The sequence below is a fragment of the Mustela nigripes genome, chromosome X (assembly GCF_022355385.1).
Source record: "Mustela nigripes isolate SB6536 chromosome X, MUSNIG.SB6536, whole genome shotgun sequence".
Taxonomy (NCBI): Eukaryota; Metazoa; Chordata; class Mammalia; order Carnivora; family Mustelidae; genus Mustela; species Mustela nigripes.
This window is the reverse complement of record NC_081575.1, coordinates 49,922,357-49,928,923: the sequence shown is the minus strand read 5'-3', so window position 1 is coordinate 49,928,923 and position 6,567 is coordinate 49,922,357. Positions and strand designations below refer to the sequence as shown.

At 37.6% G+C, this 6,567-nt stretch overlaps 1 pseudogene; it reads left to right on the top strand.

Annotated features, from left to right (window-relative positions):
- The first annotated feature begins 2,888 nt into the window (after positions 1–2,888).
- On the top strand, positions 2,889–3,259 carry LOC132007065 (large ribosomal subunit protein uL29-like; annotated as a pseudogene).
- The last annotated feature ends 3,308 nt before the right edge of the window (positions 3,260–6,567 follow it).

The following is a 6,567-nucleotide window of genomic DNA, read 5'->3' as shown; positions in this document are numbered from 1 at the left end:
AGAGATAAAGTTTCCTAAAGGAATTGTTAAAGTAGACTTACAGGATTCTGGTCAGACCTGTTGGGGTAGGGGGTTGGTCAGGCTAGGATTGTACTTAGCAAAATCTCAGGGTGAGGGCAGGTAAGTCCCCAGGGGAGAGCCACTCTATCTGTTTCAAGGGCTTGTCAATAGGTGAGGAATTTTCTTTTCCCTCTGTTTCCCACATCAGCTAAACTTGAGGTGAGATGGCCTTAATTTTCTTTGCCTCCACATGGAGACTCCATTGCTGCAATGACTTCACAATGACAGATGATACTTTCCAAACACGGAGTCACTTCTTTACTGTCAGCGTTGGATTCAGCTGCCTCCGTCTTTTGTAACTCACCTACACATTCCTCAACTGACCAATGTTGACCTGAGTAGGTAGGGACAACTCTATGCCCCTATTCAGCTGGAAGAAGTTACAGATGAGACCTTTCACCTTCAACAATCTTAAAGATTTAAGGGTCAAAATTGTTCAGGGGGAATGATGGAACAGAAGGCTGGCTGAGGACAAAGCAAAAGGTGACACCTTGCAACCTTCCCCCACCCCCATTCCTGGGTGGGACATACGTGACATTCTTAAGGACTCTCCCAACTATCTTAATGTTAATAGCTTGCTAAAAAGTGAAAAATGACCTTGACAATGGCAAGGCCTCTGGTATCTGGTATCTTGTAGGTCCTCTTTAGCACATGGAAGTTCTATTGAAACCTCCCTTTTCCTTACTTCCCTCAGCTCTGTGATACATAACCTGCCATCCTTCACAACCCTGGGGCAACATCTCTTCCTGCCCATGGGTCCCGTGCCCATACTTTAACAAATCACCTCTTTGCACCAGAGATGTCTTAAGAATTCTTTCTTGGCCTTCAGCCCTGGACCTCACTTACATTCTAGAACTTCATCATGTTCAGCATGGGGTCTGCCTGGAATGCTCTCTTTCTTTCTCCTTCTTCCTCATCCATCCCCTGTTTGCATTCTCTCAAACAAACAAATGAATAAATAAAATCAATCTTTTAAAAAAAATGCCCCAATTAACTACAGTGTTTACTTCTCAGGCTGCAGCCTCACTCTTTGGGTCTGGGCAGATTAGCTCTTTCAACTAAATTTTTTTTTTCACTTTTTCTTTCTGCTTTTCTATACCTACATAGCTGTTATAGAAGAGGGTTCCACCTTCTTCAATAATTGCCATAATATAATCCTGATCATCAACTTTTAGCATGTAGCCACAAACCTAGAAGTATAGAAAGAAATGATTTTTTTTCTCCCCTACACAGTTAAGAAATTGAATGTCAAATTATTTCTTGATGATATTTATAAATTGTCAAAATATTTTCTGACCTGTACCATCATTTTTAAATAAACTCAATCTTTTCATGGCCTGTGAGTCTACAGTTTGGATATTTAAGTTTCTACTTTTGCATGAGGGCTTGTTTCTTTACTCTTTCCTTTGGCTATAGTTGAGCCACTCTTATTTGCATGTAATGCAGTGTTAAACAATATAGTTTCAAGAAAAAAAAAAATAGAAGACCTGTCCTCTAGGAATTTAAAAGTTAGTTAAAGAGTCAAAAGGAAAATATGTAACAAAAGAAAGCATTTATTGAACACTTACTATGTTTAAAAGCTTTACCTTCATTTAGTCATTTCATCCTAGCAATATTTGAAGGTAGGACTGATGACTTACATTTATCAAGCCCTTATCAATTGTTTTAGATATTCTGTAATTTTCATGATGACCCTGTGAGGTTCTGACAATCAATAGGACCTACTTTATTAAGAAGAGGAATTGAGCTATGGAAAAGTTGGGCAATTTGCTTAAGGTCACACAGCTAGTAAGTGGTGGAGCAGAGGATTTGAAACCAGGCATTTTGGCTCCAAATCCTGGACTCTTGTTGTCTTGCTATTATCCCAGTTTTACAAATGAGGATACTGAGGCTTAGAAATAAATAAGTGACCTAACAAAGACTATGTGGCTAGTAAGTGATGGAACTCAGGTTTGGTTTGACTCTATGGCTCATGGTCTTAGCCTTTAAGCTACACTGCCTCATACGACAATAAGCTAACAATTTAAACAATGAAGCAATGTCACATGTCAGGGTGTGATGATAACAAGTTTAGCAGAAGAATTTCCAGGTTTTGTCTTCCTTTTAAGGAAGAAAGTTTTTATTTGCATTAGTCCCATTTTCCTTGTGGGATTTGCTTTCATACCTCAACATTTTTTTTTTCCAACAATAAGGGCATCTAGTTAAAAACCCAGACCCTTCAATGCCCTGGGCTATTTGTCTAGCTGTTCTGATGATATGGACATGCTCGATTTTCTTGTGTTTCATTTGCTGTTTTATTGACAAAGTTATTGATGAAAGAAAACTCCCTGGGGAAAAAAAAAAGAAAAGAAAAGAAAAGAAAGAAAACTCCCTGCCCAGATGCATTCTTCGGTTTTAAATAGGCTTCATGGGTGAATATTACTTTTGAACAATTAACCATCTTGGTAACAAAAGCATTTCCAGAGCAGCAGTGATCACAGTCTATTGATGCTAACATCTCCAATATCTCTGAAATAATCTTTTCTCTAGCTTAAAGATAACAGCTTTTTGTTTTTATTTTTGCATGAGAGACTCCACATTTAGTTGATAGTATAGCTTTCTTTGGTTAATTGATTTTGCCACTCCTCTCCAAACAAACAAAAATAATAAATAAACAAGCCCACCTCAAACACACACCAAAAAGAAGTTAGACCATGAAAGAAGAAGAGCATTTTGACCTGCAGATATGGTGGGTGTGGTGGTTGTGGTGGTGTGCATGGATGTACATGTAACAGAGTGAAGTGCAAATAAGAAGTAAAAAAAAGCTGTTTTTCTAAGAGCAGATGATGATGGCTTGTGTAGCCATTGACAAGGTTAGAATTTGAGATCTTTCTGGAAAGAAAAAGGAGCTGCTAAAACAGCTGGATGACCTAAAGTTGGAGTAGTACCAGCTGCATGTCACCAAACTGGCAGGCATTATGGCATCCAAGTTCCCCAAAGATTTAAGTTGTTTGCAAATCCATTGCCTGCATTCTCACCATTATTAATCAGACTCAGAAAGATGAACCTCAGAAAATTCTACAAGGGCAAGAAGTACAAGATTCTGGATCTTCAGCCCAAGAAAACACATGCCATGCAAGCATGGGAAAAGCTGAAGACCAAGAAGCAGCAGCAGAAGTAAGAGTTGTACCCAGTGCAGAACTCTGTGGTCAAGTCCTAAGTATCATGGCATCAAGAAACACAAGCAAAAGGGGGGGGGGGCAAGTGGGGGGGAGTAAAATATAAGTGAAATGGCACAGGAAACAAGGACAGAAAAATTATTGTCCTTTTGTTTGTTATAGTTCTTCACTGTCTATAGTCTGTTCAGTCTAGAGATTTTCCTTGTAGGGAGGTCCTGTATTTCTCCATTCATCAGCGCTATGGGAATCAAAAGATTCTATAAAAGGTATTCTAATTGCACATCAAACCAAGACAGTGCTTGCTTTCCAAACTTGAAGAGAATATTTTAGATCCCTGTTTTACTTGGAAAGTTTGTATTTTCCATTTATGTAATAGGTTATGTAAATCATTTTAATGAAACTAAAAGTACCAGTTGAATACTGTGGCAGTGTTCCTTTAAAAAAATGTTCTTGTGGAGTCAAAAAGAACTGGATAATTAAAATTCCTTGCAGAGTTTAGTTCCTTGACCTTTCATTAGTTTCAGCATTATAAATTGCCATTTGTTTGCAGCCTAATTTGATTATTAGCACCTCTGAGCTAACAGCACACATTCTAAAGAGGGGACTCTGCATGACTTAGATGCACGCTGCTGCTGTATACCCAAGATGGAAAATTGAGGAGCAGATTGCCTTGCTCCTGTGTGTTCATGAGTTAGTTATACTAAAGTGGTTAAACAAAGGGAAAACAGTCCTCTCCAACATCTGCAGCTATGAATTTCATAAAAGAAACTCAAAAGTATGACTAGTTCATTCTAGAAGCAATTTTATGAGGTGTCATGGAGGGAGGAAGAGAAAGAAAGAATTTTGGTTCCTACAGTTTTATCATTAAGAAAAAAAATGGTGTATTGTATCACCTTTTGTCACCCTGCAGAGTTAAATAACTGAATTACTTCCTGAAGGTATTTCAACAAATGCAGAAACTTAGAGCTGGGGACTACACGACATTCATTCTTTATCTCTCTGGGTAGGTACTCTGGTCTCAACATTTTAATTAATTCCTTGATATTGCTACTAGGAATCTTAGCAATTGTAATCAGGTTTCTTGCCAAAGCCAATGTCTGTAAAACAACCCAACTTCTGTTTTTTTAAATGAGCAAGCTAAATCAGAGTTGTGAGAAAGCAGAAAAACATGACAATAAGAATATAGAATTGAAACACTCCCCAACCTCTGTGTTTGCCAAATATAAGCAGTTGAAATAGCTGCACCCATTGTTTCCATTACACTCCAGAAGGTCATATGTGGCAAGTGTAAGTCTTCAACTAGCCCAAGTTTGAGATCATGGAAGAGGATTAATTAAGTCAGAATTTTAGTTTGAAAAATGTAAGAAAACATAATAATAATCACAGTAATAACACAGTAGATTCTCTCAGTGAAATTCCACTTAATCAGCTTGCTAGGTTAATTGACACACAGTAAGACCCAGTGACCAATGGCACACTAACTGTCTGTTAACTGTCTGTGTGTTTAGAAGTGTCTAGTTTGGGGGCACCTGGGTGGCTCAGTGGGTTAAGCCGCTGCCTTCGGCTCAGGTCATGATCTCGGGGTCCTGGGATTGAGTCCCGCGTCGGGCTCTCTGCTCAGCAGGGAGCCTGCTTCCTCCTCTCTCTCTCTCTCTCTCTCTGCCTGCCTCTCTGCCTACTTGTGATCTCTCTCTGTCAAATAAATAATAAAATCTTTAAAAAAAAAAAGAAAAAAAAAGAAGTGTCTAGTTTGCCCAGATACTTAAACCATTTGTGTTGTACACTTAGTGAAAGTTAGTTGGTTTTGTTCCAAATCTATTTATGCCAGTTGTATATAATGATGTGATTATATGATTTAGTTATTATGTAAACTGATGAAATATGAATTCAAAGTTAGTTGTTGCTTCAGTGAAATCTAGATTGAATGCCTTTGAAAGGCTTAGAAAAGGCAGGGTGTCAAAAAACAAATCTGTCAAATTAGGTGTAGATAAGAGAAAAATAAAAGATGGGGGGAAATTATAATAATTAAGAAATTCTACATTCAGATTGTTTCACGTTTTCTTTTTTTTTTTTAAGATTTTTATTTATTTATTTGACAGACAGAGATCACAAGTAGGCAGAGAGGCAGACAGAGAGAAGAGGAAGCAGGCCCCCTGCCAAGCAAAGAGCCAGATGAGAAGCTTGAAGCTGGGCTCAATGTGGGGCTTGATACGGATCATGACCTGAGCCAAAGGCAGAGGCTTTAACCCACTGAGCCACCCAGGTGCCCCTCTTTTTTATTTTATGGAAAATTCCAAACATATCTAAAATTAGAATCTAATATAATTAGAATGATATCCTCATTATCCAACTTCAACAATTACCCATGCATGTCCAATCTTGTTTCAGCTATATCCCAGTTACTCCTCGATCATAATTATTTCAAAATAAATCTCATACTTTGTCACTTTCTCTTATAAGTCTGTTTAAGCTTTTATTCTACTTTAAAGGAACTGAACTGGAGATTATTATGGATGTTGTTTGTGCAAGCAAGATAATGCAAAACTCCAAAAGTTGACCCATACATAAGGAAAAAGCTAGAGGACAGAAAAACAAACAAACAAACCATGGAATCCATATATTAGGTTCTAAAAGGGAGAGGTTATCCACTAATCAATCTCTTATCAAAAATATTTGTTAAGATATTTAAGGTATACAAAGTATTTTAATGATTGCTTCAATCACTTTGTTTGACTAACCAATGAACTATTGAATCCTACTCACTGGATTTATAAAGTTTTTAGCATAAAAATGATATTGATGATGATATAATGTGATTGACATGCTGAGAATGATTTAGATGTCAAAGTTAGCCTTAAACCAATAACCGTGTAATGCCATGCTTTTCAGGCTCATTTCATTTGGAAAAAGAGAAACTCATGAATTCATGGTTTGTTTCATCTTCAAGGTCATGCTTTGAGAGCACCAAGGATGCCATGTTAATTGAGTTGTTTGCCTAAGTCCAACTTCTTTTAACATAGCCAGTCCTGTTCAGAAGAATGAAATACTTCAGCGACTTTTCATTCCATTCTCCTACCCCTAGACATGCCTGATTAGACATACCCCAAGATGCCAATCCATGAGTTAACTCATTGTTCTGTCTCAAGAATTTGAAATAAGATAAATAGATATAGTTGGAAAATGGGTAAATGATTGATTTGATTGGCTGTTTCAGCCAAATTGGGCCATATGAAAGTAGAGAAGGGAGTTGAGAGAGAGAGAGGAGGCAGAGAGACAGAGATGAGAGAGACTTTTTTAGAGACAGTGTAAACAACCATGGTTTCTGATTTAACAGGTAAATTTCCAGTTC